This window comes from Mus caroli, unplaced genomic scaffold, assembly GCF_978045245.1.
Source record: "Mus caroli unplaced genomic scaffold, Mus_caroli_1 scaffold_10, whole genome shotgun sequence".
NCBI classification, from domain to species: domain Eukaryota; kingdom Metazoa; phylum Chordata; class Mammalia; order Rodentia; family Muridae; genus Mus; species Mus caroli.
Genome location: NW_028227265.1, coordinates 99,013,374 through 99,030,654, shown reverse-complemented (window position 1 = coordinate 99,030,654; position 17,281 = coordinate 99,013,374).

Here is a 17,281-nt window from a genome sequence, read left to right as displayed (position 1 = left end):
CCTTAAGAGAAACAGATCTCCCTCAACTGGGTCACCACTTCCTCTTCTAGCAGTGATAGTCTGGAAGTATTGAGGAATTTTGATGTATTTTTCTCAGCCGATTTCAGCCTACCCCTCAGTTCCTGCTGCAGGTGGATTCACTGGTGGAGAAAGTAATCAGGTTGGCTTTGTATTAATTACCACCTCATCATCTCTCCTTGCAACTGGGAGGGTTCATCAGTGTTAGCATCCTGATGAAAATGTTAGCACGAAAAAGCTTGTTTCACAGCTTTCAAAACAGTATTACCGGGTCAAAATGATATGGGGGCAGGAAATACCTTTTATTCCCCGTGCTTCTATTGAACCTCAGTGGTATATATTACAGAGTACACAGAAGGGAAAATGATACTGGTTAGCTGATCAGCTCAATTGGCAGCTGCTAAGCACAATTAGACACTATGTCCCCAATTCACACAGTCACCGGTGAAGTGACTTGGTTAAGCCTTTTTAGAACACCTGCTGCCCGGTTTGGCCACTTGACAGGCAAATCCTGACCTTGGCGAAATGGTGTGAGCACTGTGCTTGGGTGGCAAGCTCACATAATCGAGATCTTTACTCAGCTGTCTTGTCAGCAGCAGCCCGAGTGTATATGCCAAGACATGATGCTCAATCAGCAGCCCGAGTGTATGCCAAGACATGCTCAGTCTTGGGAGCAGTAATGTGGACATTGACTGTGATTAACCAGACTGTGGGGACCAGAGAGTTCAAACCATTCTGTATGAACTAAGGTGGGAAAGACAGTAGGTTAGAATATAAGGGGAGGAGGCACTGTGTGAAAGCCAGGAACAGGATTTGATAGAGTAAGCACCCTCAAGTTTATTTACATAAAACTTAAAAAAAAACCCACTATATTCCATCTGAGAACTAAGCAAATTATTCTCTCCTCTGGGTCCTGTATATAGCCACAGGCAGCTACAATAGACCTAGAACTATTCAAATTAGCAAAGAATGTATACCCTGAATATATCTGAAAGGGAGAAAGATCAAAGGAAGTTGTGTTGTAAGCAGTACATGCCAGCTTCAGCAAAGAAGGGCTTTTGTTCTCCCCACACACACACACACAACCCCCAGAAGACTTTTCTTGCTTCTCTGAATATACTGAATTTAGGATTAGTTTGTTTAAAAAAAACAACCGGTGCTCACATAATTAAACACTAAGTGTCAGCTAACTAACACAACCCCAGGCAGTGTGGATCCAAGTTCAGTGTCGTTTTCCTTGCCCCACAGTTTTGAAAGCAGATGGTGCTAAAGACTCAAAGTACCAGGTGCTGTCAAGCCTGGTGCAGCCTGGGAAGACAAGCCTCATCGCAGTCCTGTGAGCTGCACCCTAGCCACTGTTAGGAACAGGGCAGGGTCTTGGAATTTATAGTCTTTGTTTGATTACTTGTTTAATTAATTTGGTGTCTCTTGTGTTTAATTCCACAATGAATGACTTTTTTAAAAAAAGATTTATTATTTATATGTATGTATACTGTAGCTGTCTTCAGACACACCAGTAGAGGGTGTCAGATGTCATTATGGATGATTGTAAGCCACCATGTGGTTGCTGGGATTTGAACTCAGGACCTTTGGAAGAACAGTCAGTGCTCTTAACCACTCTGAGCTATCTCTCCAGCCCCCAGTGAATGACTTAAGTCTTAAATAGAACCACCATTTAAAATCGGGTAAATGAAATGAGACAGAGCTCCTCTAGGGAAGAATTTGAAATTCAGCGATAGCTTTGGATAATGGTGATAGGTGAATTTAAAAGTGGGCCACCACATTGGGTCACACATGCCTTTAATCCTGACACCTCAGAGGCAGAGGCAGGTGGATCTCTGAATTTGAGTCCAGCTTGGTCTGGTCTACATAGATAGCCAGGGTTATGGGGGGATGGGGGGAGGTGCATGGAGGGGGAGAAGTCACCCTTCCTCTTGATAGTTCTATTCAACCAGCACTTCCCATGTGTTCACTAGAATTTTTATTCCTTAGTTCTGTCAAGATTGTCCCTTATCCATGTCTACCCTCCATTCCATCACATTGCCCATCTCTTTGAACATCAGATAACATCCTTCCAGGTCACTGGAAGCTCAGACTTCTGTTGAAGCCTCATCCACAGGTTCAGAGGGGCAAATGTGATTGAGTTGGAGACAAGAACTGTTATACAAATTCATGGGACATGAAGCCATTTATCATCCCACTTAATAAGCATTGGATTCCAACTGATCCAATCCAAGAAAATAAAAACCATGCCCATTTCCCTTCTGATGGAAAGACATCAAATGTCACCTTTGTGTTTTGATCCGTTCCTTATGTGACAGCTCAACAAGAAACCATCATGTGCTCTGTAGAGGAAGAGCTAGGGGGACATCAGCCAGGAGATATACTGGAAGACACTTTTGATGGCTACTGAGTGTTCTCAGTCATGACCCCCCACAAAGCACACTTTTCTTCCTCTTTTTCCCCCCATTTTTCTTCATCTATTCCTATTCTCTAACATTACTAAGATGCCATACTATTGAAGAATTTTCCAGATGGGCTGTAGGTACCATGAATGGGGCTCTGAGTTCTAAATGTTCATTAAATAAGCATTGACTCTCAAGAGGGTGCTGATATCCTCAAAGACATGAATATCATTTGTGATGTCTGGAACATTAAAGAAATGATGTAGCATAAAGAAGCCAATAAAACCAGAAGAAATCTCTACTGGAACTCAAGTCCAAAATGCAATAGTTATGATAACATGCCAGCGGATCGTTTCCTTTACGACTTTAAACATTTAAATCTCTGCTGGGTTATTTTTGACTCAGGTTCTATGTCAACAGAAAGCCAGAGATAGCTTAAAAACTCCCACGGTAGGCTTCTATGGACAAGAGCCCAGCATTTGTCTCTAAAGCCCCCTAAACAAACAAACAAAAAAAATGCAGAGAGCAAGAAACTAAAGGATTGTACTTGGAGGGATACAGACCAAAGAACAGAGCAAGACACTGGTGGCCTTTAGCCAGCTGCTTTTGCTTAAGCCACGCTCATTTCCTTTCTGAGATAGTAGGCCCACATTTCTTTCACTTTCTCATTGTTGGGACCAGATGCCTGACAAGGCACTTTGCAAAGGATGGATTTCTTCTGCCTCATGATTTGAGGAGATGCTGTCCATTTTGGGAAGGCATGATGCTGAAAGAGAGTGGCTACCTTAAGGCTGCAGTCAGGAAGCAGAGATGAGACAGGACGATGCTGTAAAAGCTCAGTGCCTCCCAGCTCGGTCATCTACCCAGTGAGCCTCCTGCCACCATCTAAAGGTCCTGTAACCTCTACAACCTCTACTAGCTGGGGAAAAAGTGTTCAACACATGAACTTGTAGGGGATTTCACTTTGAAACTACAACATGTCCCTTCCAGAAAAATTCAGGGACCATTGATCAGTATCCTCTACTCCATCTTTCTGTGCTTGTTAACCATGGACGATTTGGGGGGTGCTCCAAAAACCTTGCTAATACCACTAACCTGTCACCTGAGGCCAGGTTGGAAGGTGTGGAATTGAATAGCATGTCCAAAGCTGAAGCACCTCTAGGACCCATAGCTGCCCTGGTCTGGCACCAGCTCTAATTCTCCTGGGAAGTAAAGGCTGGCTCAGTTATGTGTGGTACCTGGCACCTCCATCCTTTTATAGCAGAAAATTGTAGAGTGGCCCACTTGAGTTATTCCAGGAACATTTTGCTATATCTGCTTTATCAAGTTACCTTTCCATCATCGCTGTGATGCTGATGCATTTCAAAGCAAGCTACAGAGAATGATACACTTGTTTGTATCCCGTGCAAGCCAGGCACGGGAAGATACATTTGGAAAGCCAGCATTTGGGGAGGCTCTTGCAAGAAGATCAGGATTTCAAGGCCAGTCTGAGCTACAGCATAAGATTCTGCACTAAAACCTCAGAGGCTGAGAATAATGATAAGCTGTAGACGCTTCCCTGGGATGCCCAATGCCCTGAACTTAACCCCCTGGTACCACAAAAATAACTCAACTTGCTGATGTTGGAAAATACCTCTGACTTCAAGTTTTTTTTTTAAAGAATAACTCAAATATGAAATCATTTATCTATTTTATTTATAGTGCTAGGAATTGAAGCCAAGACTTAGCATATACTAAGCACGTACTTTTTTCATATTTTATATATAAAACTGCCCTCATTTGATATTGAAAACTCAGTCGTGGTGATAACGAGTGTGTCACCAGCTCAGTTAACTTTGAATCTTGTTAAATTATGTGTTATGTGTCAGAGAGAGGGAAAGATCATTAGGGGTTCAGGACAACCTTCCTCATTGCACGTATTAACGTTCCTTGCACAATTACCAATGGAGTATTCTCACTTTGGACTTGATCCACACCCTAAATTTAGCAAGCTAGAATTATCTTTTAAGCACCACTGTGAGCAACCTTTTGAGAAGAATGCCGACAAAGGGGGGAAAATATCTGTGTTTCCTCGTGCTTAAAATGCAATCCCTGACTTGATCATTCAGCCAAGGGGCAGAGTGTTCTTATATGCTGACAACGCAGCCAAGACAGAAATCCAGAATGTCCATCCCCAGTTCATAGGAGTCAAAAGTTACACCTTCAGATTGGGACACTCGAGAAACGGGCTGAACCACCAGGCGATGGATTATATGTTTCGCAAGTTGGAAAGCTTCGCACACAGAGTTGAACAATGGCCATCCATGGGCCAGGGAGTTTTACCGATTATTTAAAGTGACTTTACATGAAATCTTTTGATAGCTAAAGCAGCACTTTTACAAACTGTGCTGGGGAGTCCAAGCCGGGACTGTGCTAGACAAGCTCTGTACCACTGAACTACATCCTAGCCCTAAGGCATCTTGAAAGTGGGATTCGAAGGCTTCTTGGATTTACATACCTTGGAAGCTTAAAATCTACATACAAAACAGTGGGGCATACATATGAAACAATTAGCTTAAAGTCTTAGTTAGGAAGAGAAGGCCATGAAGTGAGCACAAAGACAAAATGGTTCTATATTAGTTTTGCTCAAGCTATCACTTTCGAAGAAGAGGGACTCCCAGCCCTGTGCTGAAACCTCAAAGCTGCCCTCTCTTCACCAATTCCCAGCAAGGCTGAGCCTTTGAACTTAGGCACTAAACACCATGACCCCTGGCATGTACTCCATGGGCCTGTCATCTTGGACGCACCTTTCCCACAGAAGGCCCTCTGCTGGCCACCTGTAGGCAGGTGATGACTTCACTCCAGGCCACAAGTAGCTCTGCCCTCCCTCCCTCTGTGTCACCTAGGCCAAGGGATTGTCAGAAAGCAAAACAACGACCTAAGATTCATGGACTCTTCTTGATTATACTGGGATCTCAAGGCAGAAATGAGCTTTGTCTGCTTGTTAGGGACAGGATCTCACTACATTTGCTCCACACTGACCTTGAAATGGTGGCCATTCTGTCTCATGAGCAAATACAAGACAGTTGGTCCTTAGTATTTTATTTATATATTTTATTCCAACTGGATTGAAGTTCATTGAGTTGTATAGTCCCTGTGTCTGGTTTATTTCCATGTGTGATTTTTTTTTTATTTGTAACATTTTGTTTTTTATTTTGTTTTGTGTTTGTTTGGTTGGTTTTTTGTTTTTGTTTTTGTTTTTGAGAAAGGGTTTCTCTGTATAGTCCTGGCTGTCCTGGAACTCACTTTGTAGACCAGGCTGGCCTCGAACTCAGAAATCCACCTGTCTCCACCTTCCGAGTGCTGGGATTAAAGGTGTGTGCCACCACTGCCCGGCCCATTAACATTTTATTTTTAATAATAAAGTTTAAAGTAAAAAGTATTTTATTCAGGCAGTTGTGGCACACACTTTTAATCCCAGCACTCAGGAGGCAGCGGCAGGCAGATTTCCGAGTGCGAGGCCAGCCTGGTCTACAGAGGGAGTTCCAGGACAGCCAGGACTACACAGAGAAACCCTGTCTCAAAAAAAAAAGAAAAGAAAAAAGAAAAAAAAAGAAGAAGAAAAGTATTTTATTTATGGGCGTGTGTATGTTTATGCTAGGAACTAAACTTGGGTCCTTCTAGAAGAACAGCAAGTTCTCTTAACCACTGAGCCATCTCTCCAACCCCAGAGTTCCCAATATTTTATAAACAAAGGGTCCACTGCCAAGAATCAGTGATACCATGTGGCTGTGTTTGAGGAAAATACGGATGCTCTTCTCTACTTGTTATGAGATGCAGTGGAGTAAACAAACTCAAACTGGAATCCAAAGGAATGAGTTTAAAGCAAGCCTTTCCTCGAACTAACTAGGAGTTCACAGTCTAGCGCTTCGATTTTTTTCTTTAAAAAAAAAAATGTTATCAAGGGTGTGTGCGTGTGAAACAGTGTTTTAGGGGCCCCAAATCTAGCCTTGAACTCACTATGTATCCAGCACAAACCTTAAATGTGTGTCCTCATACCAGCTGGTTCCTCCATCTTTTGAGCTCAATTTTCCCGTGGGAAGTCAGGGATGCCCAAGTGAGTGTGTAAGGAGAGAATGAAGTCCTGAGTGGACCTGCATAGTTGACGTGAGCAAGGCCCATCTGACCTCAGCTCTTCTAGACATGTCTGTGTGTCTTTCTGTCCTTTATTTCCTCCTCACCTCAGTCAGGTCAAGTTCTAAGCTGTGCTGGACACATATTTCCTTATCTATAAATGGTGATCATAGGAAACGCCCCAGAATGGGGTTAAGTATGCACAGGCACGTACATGAGAGTACCAAAGCCCTAATGGTTATGAGCTATTCTTGTAGGTCTTAGTGAGGTAGACAGCCCATAAGGAGACTGAATAAGATACAACACAATGGACTGGCTGGTGGCTGCATGGATAAATTACTTGTCACACATGTGTGAAGACCAGAATGTCAGTCCTTGACACCCATGTAAATGTCAGTGTGTGTGTGTGTGTGTGTGTGTGTATGTGGTGTGTGTGTGTGTGTGGTCCCAACCTACTGTGTAATTCCAGTACTTAGGAGGCAAGTTAGAAAACAAGCAAAATTCACGAGCTCTGGGTACAAGTAAGAGACTCTGTATATCTCAATCTCAATTTATAAGATGAGGAGAGATTGATGAAGACTCTGATGTCAACCCTCTGGCCCTCTCATGGTTACACTCAAATGCTCATGCACCTATAAACATAATTCACCCACACATGGGGGGGAGATATCATAAACCATAGCTGGGTTATATCATCTCAACAGTCAGGAGGCAGAGACAGGAGGATCACTGCGTGTTTGAGTCTAACCTGGTCTGTATAGTGAGTTCCAGGCCAGCTAGGACTATGCAGGGAGACCCAGTCTTAAAAGACAAAGCAATCAAGAGTCGGAGGACAGTGACCTGCCCTGCAGGGAGCGCCATCTTGGCTCCGGGACTCCGCCGAGCTTAGTCTGTACAGGTCAGAGTGGGGACCACGGGGGCAGACGGCTTCTGGGACAGGCGGGAGCCACAGAGCTGCTGAGGCAGCACCCTTTTGGGGCTGCAGACATCCGGCACCCTCCCAGCCGGAGGACAGTGACCTGCCCTGCACGGAGCGCCATCTTGGCTCCGGGACTCCGCCGAACTTAGTCTGTACAGGTTAGAGTGAGGACCACAGAGGCAGACAGCTTCTGGGACGGGACAGGCGGGAGCCACAGAGCCGCTGAGGCAGCACCCTTTTGGGGCCGCAGACTTCTGGCACCCTCCCAGCCGGTGGACAGTGACCTGCCCTGCAGGGAGCGCCATCTTGGCTCCGGGACTCCACTGAACTTAGTCTGTACAGGTAAGACTGAGGACCACAGAGGCAGACAGCTTCTGGGACAGGCGGGAGCCACAGAGCCGCTTAGGCAGCACCCTTTTGGGGCCACAGACATCCGGCACCCTCCTAGCTGGAAGACAGTGGTCTGCCCTGCACAGGAGCCCTCTGCCTCAGGAGCAGGGAGCACATCTTGGATCCAGGACTCCACTGAACTTAGGAACTTAGTCTGCACAGCTGAGAGTGTGCACCACAGAAGCCTACAGCTTCTGTGACCTGCCAAAGCAACACAGCATCTGGGAAAGGTCCTGTTTTCCGCCTTCTTCTTCGGCCAGGAGGAGGTCCAAACGCCAGATATCTGTACACCTTCCCTTTAAGAGGAAAGCTTGTCAGCAGGGAGTGCTCTAACCACTGAAACTCAGAGGAGAGAGCCTGTCTCCCAGGTCTGCTGACAGAGGATACTCAGAATCACCAGAAGAACAACCTCTGAACAGAGACAACTATAACAACTCCAGAGATTACCAGATGGCGAGAGGTAAAGGTAAGAATCTTACTAACAGAAACCAAGACCACTCACCATCATCAGGACCCAGCACTCCCACTTCGCCCAGTCCAGGGCACCCCAACACACCTGAAAAACTAGACCTGGATTTAAAAGCATATCTCATGATGATGGTAGAGGACATCAAGAAGGACTTTAAAGAACTACAGGAGAACATGGCTAAAGAGTAACAAGTCCTTAAAGAAAAACAGGAAAACACAACCAAACTGGTAGAAGTCCTTAAAGAGAAACAGGAAAACACATCCAATCAGATGATGGAAATGAACAAAACCATACTAGACCTAAAAAGGGAAGTAGACACAATAAAGAAAACCCAAAATGAGGCAACACTGGAGATAGAAACCCTAGGAAAGAAATCTGGAACCATAGATGCAAGCATCAGCAACAGAATACAAGAGATGGAAGAGAGAATCTCAGGTGCAGAAGATTCCATACAGAACATCGGCACAACAATCAAGGAAAATGGAAAATGCAAAACGATCCTAACTCAAAACATCCAGGAAATACAGGACACAATGAGAAGACCAAACCTACGGATAATAGGAGTGGATGAGAATGAAGATTTTCAACTCAAAGGACCAGCAAACATCTTCAACAAAATTATAGAAGAAAACTTCCCAAATCTAAAGAAAGAGATGCCCATGAACATACAAGAAGCCTACAGAACTCCAAATAGGCTGGACCAGAAAAGAAATACCTCCCGACACATAATAATCAGAACAACAAATGCACTAAATAAAGATAGAATACTAAAAGCAGTAAGAGAAAAAGGCCAAGTAACATATAAAGGCAAGCCTATCAGAATTACACCAGATTTTTCACCAGAGACTATGAAAGCCAGAAGATCCTGGACAGATGTTATACAGACACTAAAAGAACACAAATTCCAGCCCAGGCTACTATACCCAGCCAAACTCTCAATTAACATAGATGGAGAAACCAAAGTATTCCACGACAAAACCAAATTCATACATTATCTCTCCACGAATCCAGCCCTTCAAAGGATAATAACAGAAAAAAACCAATACAAGGACAGGAACCACGCCCTAGAAACAACAAGATGGTAATCCCTCAACAAACCGAAAAGAAGACAGCCACAAGAACAGAATGCCAACTTTAACAACAAAAATAACAGGAAACAACAATTACTTTTCCTTAATATCTCTTAATATCAATGGACTCAACTCCCCGATAAAAAGACATAGACTAACAAACTGGCTACACAAACAAGACCCAACATTTTGCTGCTTACAAGAAACTCATCTCAGAGAAAAAGATAGACACTACCTCAGAATGAAAGGCTGGAAAACAATTTTCCAAGCAAATGGTCTGAAGAAACAAGCTGGAGTAGCCATTCTAATATCAGACTTCCAACCCAAAGTCATCAAAAAAGACAGGGAGGGGCACTTCATACTCATCAAAGGTAAAATCCTCCAAGAGGAACTATCAATCCTGAATATCTATGCTCCAAATACAAAGGCAGCCTCATTCATTAAAGAAACTTTAGTAAATCTCAAAGCACACATTGCACCTCATACAATAATAGTGGGAGACTTCAACACACCACTTTCACCAATGGACAGATCATGGAAACAGAAACTAAACAGGGACACAGTGAAACTAACAGAAGTTATGGATCAAATGGATCTGGCAGATATCTACAGAACATTTTACCCTAAAACAAAAGGATACACCTTCTTCTCAGCACCTCATGGTACCTTCTCCAAAATTGACCACGTAATTGGGCACAAAACAGGACTCAACAGATACAAAAACATTGAAATTGTCCCATGCATCCTATCAGATCACCATGGACTAAGGCTGATCATCAATAACAAAATAAATAATAGAAAGCCAACATTCACATGGAAACTGAACAACACTCTTCTCAATGATACCTTGGTCAAGGAAGGAATAAAGAAAGAAATCAAGGACTTTTTAGAGTTCAATGAAAATGAAGCCACAACATACCCAAACTTATGGGACGCAATGAAAGCATTTCTAAGAGGAAAACTCATAGCTCTGAGTGCCTCCAAAAAGAAACTAGAAAGAGCACACATTAGCAGCTTGACAACACACCTAAAAGCACTAGAACAAAAGGAAGCAAATTCACCCAAGAGGAGTAGACGGCAGGAAATAATCAAACTCAGGGGCGAAATCAATCAAGTGGAAACAAGAAGAACTATTCAAAGAATCAACCAATCAAGGAGCTGGTTCTTTGAGAAAATCAACAAGATAGATAAACCCTTAGCCAGACTAACTAGAGGGCACAGGGAAAGTATTCTAATTAACAAAATCAGAAATGAAAAAGGAGACATAACAACAGATCCTGAAGACATCCAAAACACCATCAGATCCTTCTACCAAAGGCTATACTCAACAAAACTGGAGAACCTGGATGAAATGGAGAAGTTCCTAGACAGATACCAGGTACCAAAGTTGAACCAAGATCAGGTTAATGATCTAAACAACCCTATATCCCCCAAAGAAATAGAAGCAGTCATTAATAGTCTCCCAACCAAAAAAAGCCCAGGACCAGATGGGTTTAGTGCAGAGTTCTATCAGACCTTCAAAGAAGATCTAATCCCAGTTCTTCACAAACTATTCCACAAAATAGAAACAGAAGGTACTCTACCCAACTCATTCTATGAAGCCACAATTACTCTGATACCTAAACCACAAAAAGACCCAACAAAGATAGAAAACTTCAGACCAATATCCCTTATGAATATTGATGCAAAAATACTCAATAAAGTTCTTGCTAACCGAATCCAAGAACACATCAAAACAATCATCCATCCTGACCAAGTAGGTTTCATCCCAGGGATGCAGGGATGGTTCAATATACGGAAATCCATCAACGTAATCCAGTATATAAACAAACTCAAAGACAAAAACCACATGGTCATCTCGTTAGATGCAGAAAAAGCATTTGACAAGATCCAACATCCATTCATGATAAAAGTCTTGGAAAGATCAGGAATTCAAGGCCCATACCTAAACATGATAAAAGCAATATACAGCAAACCAGTAGCCAACATCAAAGTAAATGGTGAGAAGCTTGAAGCAATCCCTCTAAAATCAGGGACTAGACAAGGCTGTCCACTTTCTCCATACCTATTCAACATAGTACTTGAAGTCCTAGCCAGAGCAATTCGACAACAAAAGAAGATCAAAGGGATACAAATTGGAAAAGATGAAGTCAAAATATCACTTTTTGCAGATGATATGATAGTATATATAAGTGACCCTAAAAATTCCACCAGAGAACTCCTAAACCTGATAAACAGCTTCGGTGAAGTAGCTGGATATAAAATTAACTCAAACAAATCAATGGCCTTTCTCTACACAAAGAATAAACAGGCTGAGAAAGAAATTAGGGAAACAACACCCTTCTCAATAGTCACAAATAACATAAAATATCTTGGCGTGACTCTAACTAAGGAAGTGAAAGATCTGTATAATAAGAACTTCAAGTCTCTGAAGAAAGAAATTCTAGAAGATCTCAGAAGATGGAAAGATCTTCCATGCTCATGGATTGGCAGGATCAACATTTTAAAAATGGCTATCTTGCCAAAAGCAATCTACAGATTCAATGCAATCCCCATCAAAATTCCAACTCAATTCTTCAACCAATTAGAAAGTGCAATCTGCAAATTCATCTGGAATAACAAAAAACCTAGGATAGCAAAAACTCTTCTCAAGGATAAAAGAACCTCTGGTGGAATCACCATGCCAGACCTAAAGCTTTACTACAGAGCAATTGTGATAAAAACTGCATGGTACTGGTATAGTGACAGACAAATAGACCAATGGAATAGAATTGAAGACCCAGAAATGAACCCACACACCTACGGTCACTTGATCTTCGACAAGGGAGCTAAAAACATCCAGTGGAAGAAAGACAGCATTTTCAACAAATGGTGCTGGCACAACTGGTTGTTATCATGTAGAAGAATGCGAATCGATCCATTCCTATCTCCTTGTACTAAGGTCAAGTCTAAGTGGATCAAGGAACTTCACATAAAACCAGAGACAGTGAAAATTATAGAGGAGAAAGTGGGGAAAAGCCTTGAAGATATGGGCACAGGGGAAAAATTCTTGAATAGAACAGCAATGGCTTGTGCTGTAAGATCGAGAATTGACAAGTGGGACCTCATGAAACTGCAAAGCTTCTGCAAGGCTAAAGACACCATCAATAAGACAAAAAAACCACCAACAGATTGGGAAAGGATCTTTACCTATCCTAAATCAGATAAGGGACTAATATCCAATATATATAAGGAACTCAAGAGGGTGGACTCCAGAAAGTCAAATAACCCCATTAAAAAATGGGGCTCAGAATTGAACAAAGAATTCTCACCTGAAGAATACCAAATGGCAGAGAAGCACCTGAAAAAATGTTCAACATCCTTAATCATCAGGGAAATGCAAATCAAAACAACCCTGAGATTCCACCTCACACCAGTCAAAATGGCTAAGATCAAAAATTCAGGTGACAGCAGATGCTGGCGGGGATGTGGAGAAAGAGGAACACTCCTCCATTGTTGGTGGGATTGCAAGCTTGTACAACCACTCTGGAAATCAGTCTGGCGGTTCCTCAGAAAATTGGACATAGTACTATGGGAGGATCCAGCAATACCTCTTCTGGGCATATATCCAGAAGATGTCCCAACCGGTAAGAAGGACACATGCTCCACTATGTTCATAGCAGCCCTATTTATAATAGCCAGAAGCTGGAAAGAACCCAGATGTCCCTCAACAGAGGAATGGATACAGAAATTATGGTACATTTACACAATGGAGTACTACTCAGCTATTAAAAAGAATGAATTTATGAAATTCCTAGCCAAATGGATGGACCTGGAGGGCATCATCTTGAGTGAGGTAACACAATCACAAAGGAACTCACACAATATGTATTCACTGATAAGTGGATATTAGCCCAAAACTTAGGATACCCAAGATATAAGATACAATTTGCTAAACGCATGAAACTCAAGAAGAATGAAGACCAAAATGTGGACACTGTGCCCCTTCTTAGAATTGGGAACAAAACACCCAGGGAAGGAGTTACAGAGACAAAGTTCGGAGCTGTGATGAAAGGATGGACCATCTAGAGACTGCCGTATCCAGGGATCCATCCCATAATCAGCTTCTAAACGCTGACACCATTGCATACACTAGCAAGATTTTGCTGAAAGGACCCAAAGATAGCTGTCTCTTGTGAGACTATGCAGGGGCCTAGCAAACACAGGAGTGGATGCTCACAGTCAGCTATTGGATGGATCACAGGGCTCCCAATGGAGAAGCTAGAGAAAGTACCCAAGGAGCTAAAGGGATCTGCAACCCTATAGTTGGAACCACATGATGAACTAACCAGTACCCCGGAGCTCTTGTCTCTAGCTGCATATGTATGGAAAGATGGCCTAGTCGGCCATCACTGGAAAGAGAGGCCCATTGGACTTGCAAACTTTATATGCCCCAATATAGGGGAATGCCAGGCCCAAAAGAATGGGAATGGGAGGGTAGGGAAGTGGGGGGCGGTATGGGGGACTTTTGGGATAGCATTGGAAATGTAATAGAGGAAAATATGTAATAAAAAAAAAACAGTGAAAAAAAAAAAGACAAAGCAATCAAATAAGCAACAAAAGAGCTATCTGAATGAGCGAATGCAGCCATTGTTTTCCTCACTGACCCCAGCTGTGTCAAAGGACTCCAGTGAGGATTTTCCCGACTTCAGTGGGAATAGCTGGTGTCCAGTGAATATGTCGTTTGTAGAGAAGTCTGACGTGGGTAAGCTTACTCTGTCAAATTTTTCAAATGCATTCACCAGTTAGCACATATTAACTGTGTGCCTTCTAGATGCAAATATTGTTCTAGTGACCAAGACCTTTATGATTCCTAACTCCTAAGGTATTGGCTCCTGAGAGACATGGATATTAAACAAACAGGCATATTCATATGTACAACCATGGTCAGCTATGCAGTGACTTTCCACTAAACTGACTGGATAATGCCTTTTCTAGTAGAAGATATTCCAGCTAACAACAGAAGAAGGGGTGAAAAGAGATGGAGACCAGGCAGCAAGGCAGCCATAAGGATATGGAAGTCAAGAAGGGCTTTGAGTGAAGGAGAACAAATTCCATGAATCTGCAGAATAGCAAAACAGAGAAGAAAGGTACAAGACAAGAACCAAGGGTCACAGGAAAGACCATGGAGGGCTGGCTGAGCAGCCATGTTAATGAGTTTCAGTTTCGGCAATGAGAGTAAACAGAGGTGGTGCTGTCTGAACTTTTAACAGAAGTGAAATTGTGAACACTAGTGGAAAAAAATCTACTTGAAGGCTGTTGAAGTGGTTCAGGTACGTGGGCTTGACACAAGAAGGGGATGTTAGCAAACAGGAGAGGGGACTGAGCTGTACCTTCATGGTAGAAGAGTCATTTGGTATGGCGAAGTCCTGGATTCAGTCTATCGCACTGGAAGAAGAAAAGGAGAAGGAGGAGCAGGAGTTAGAGGGGGAAGAGGAGGAGGTGGAAGAGGAGAAAGGGACAGGAGGAGAAGGAGGAGGAAAAAAGAAAGAGAAGAAGGAGGAGAGAAAGAGGAGGAAGTGGAGGAAGATGGTGTGGTGGAAGAGGAGGAGGCGGAGAAGGAGATATTTTAAGGTATATTATTTTGGAGGTAAAAACGAATAGAATTTCCTAATAGATTGCATGTGGGAAGGGAAGAAATTAAGCGCAGGTTGGTTTCGGAGTATTTGGCAGACACGAAGAAAAGATTTCAGTTCAGAGATATTGAGTTCACTTCCAAGGTGTACAGGCGGAGACACCAGTAAGACTTGGTTGCAAAGAGGATGAAGACTGGCAATGCAGATGGGCTAGGAGTCTGCAGTAGTCACCCAGCATAGCTCTGAAGACTTAGAAGCAAAGAGTCCCTTCGGAGGGAAAGACTGGGTGGTGAGGGGAGAAAGAAGGCCAAGTGGCAATGAACTGTCCCCTCAGTACCACACAGAAGCAGAAGGCTGTAAGGGCAGCCCCGATGGAGAGGAGACTGTCCTAACAAGCAGATGGGACAGTTTAAGGAGCAAGGTCAGAGGTCAAATGTTCCTTGGTGACTAGGAGCATAGCTGAGTGAGTGGAAGAGCACGTGCTGACATTCTCCACACTCTGGATTCCGTTCTTCAGCTGTTTAGGGAAAATAGTCACAGCTCTGTGGTGGAACGCTTGCCTAGTATGTGTAATGAAGCCCTAAATTAAATCCAGGCTGATTATTTTCTTCAGGATTCTCCAGAGAAACACAGCTGTGAAATGCAGAGCAAGTTAGAGGGGCTTTGGGGGCTGGGGGAGGGAGGGCTAAGCTTTTACAGGGTCCCCATCTCCAAGACATATATAAAAATGGTGCTGAAGTTGCACTTTACCCAGACAAAAACCAAACTGTGTATTAACCTTTTTGAAACATTGGGATTGGACAAATCAGAAACAAATTCCCAGCAGGTAAAATTTAAATGGACAAGATAATAAAAGACTCGCCACCTTAATCCTTACACAAACACAGTATACCAACGTAACCTGGTGTCAACTAGAACCAGTTTCTGTTATTCTTACCATACCTTACAAGAGTAACTTTGAAAAGACCAGTTGCAGGGGTTACACACCTGAAGTTCTAGTACTTATGAGGTAGAGACAGGAGCATCAAGAGTTCAAGGTTATCTTCTACACCATAGCGAGTTCAAAGTCAGCCTAGGAAACATGACGCCTTCCCTCAAGAGAAAGGTTAGCTCGTGATAAAGACACATAACCCTGGAAACCTAAATTACTTTGGAAAAGCTAAGGAGATAATTCAGTGGTACAATGGTTACCTATCATTAGCAAGGTCCTGGTCATTTCTAGCATAGCACACACACACACGTACATATATACATATATACACATATACACATATCACAGATACATACACATATACACACATGCACATACAGACATATACACACACAGACACATACACACATAAGTACACATAAATACACAAGCACACACATCCACACATGCACAGTGTACACACACATAAACAGTGAAAATGTCAATGTGAATCCATATATATATATATGTATATATGTATATATGTATATATATATATATATATATATATATATATATATATATATTTCTAAAAAGAGAGTATTTCTTAGATGTGTCCACAGGAATGGCTAGTGAAGCCAAAGAGGGAAATCAACTGAAAGCCTCATAGAAACAGCATCTCAGTGCTCAGCTGTCGCTTCTAAAAAACATTCCTCTCAGAAAGTGCCAGGGCTCTTTGGAGAAATGGCCTATGTAATCTTGCCATTGCTGGAAATCCAGGAAGCTTTTCAAGATTACGTGACAGGGACACGGTCGCCAAAATGAAAAGATTCCCATTGGCAATCATCTGGGCAAACAGTGTAACTTTTGGGAAAAACTCATGACAACTACAGAGTTCCCTGAGACCAGATGAGAGTGACAGGAAGCCCAGTGAGCAAATTCTGGGTGTTGATTGAAGGGCACTAGGACACTATGCTCATTACTGTAAACTTCAGGAAAGAAGTAAGCATTTTTCCTGCCTCCCCCATGCAAGTTATACTCAGGGTGATCAACTAACTAGCTACAGATGCAAAGTCCTATTGAAAGAGTCGTTCCCGGTAGAAGGATGCCAAAGGACATAAAATTAGAAACTGCCATTTCATGATCTTAATAAAATGATGAAATTGAGCAACGACCACAGGATGGTTCTGTTAAAGCCACCAGGGTAAAGCAAATGGGGAAATTTATAACAAATCAACCTTTCGTGAGCTACACCCTAACCCAGAAAAGGGGGGGCATAGAGGAATAAATTAAATGATGCAAAAAGAGAGCCATGGATAGAGGACATATCTCAGTGGGCACTGTGTGAGGCCTCCCATTGGTCCGCAGAAGC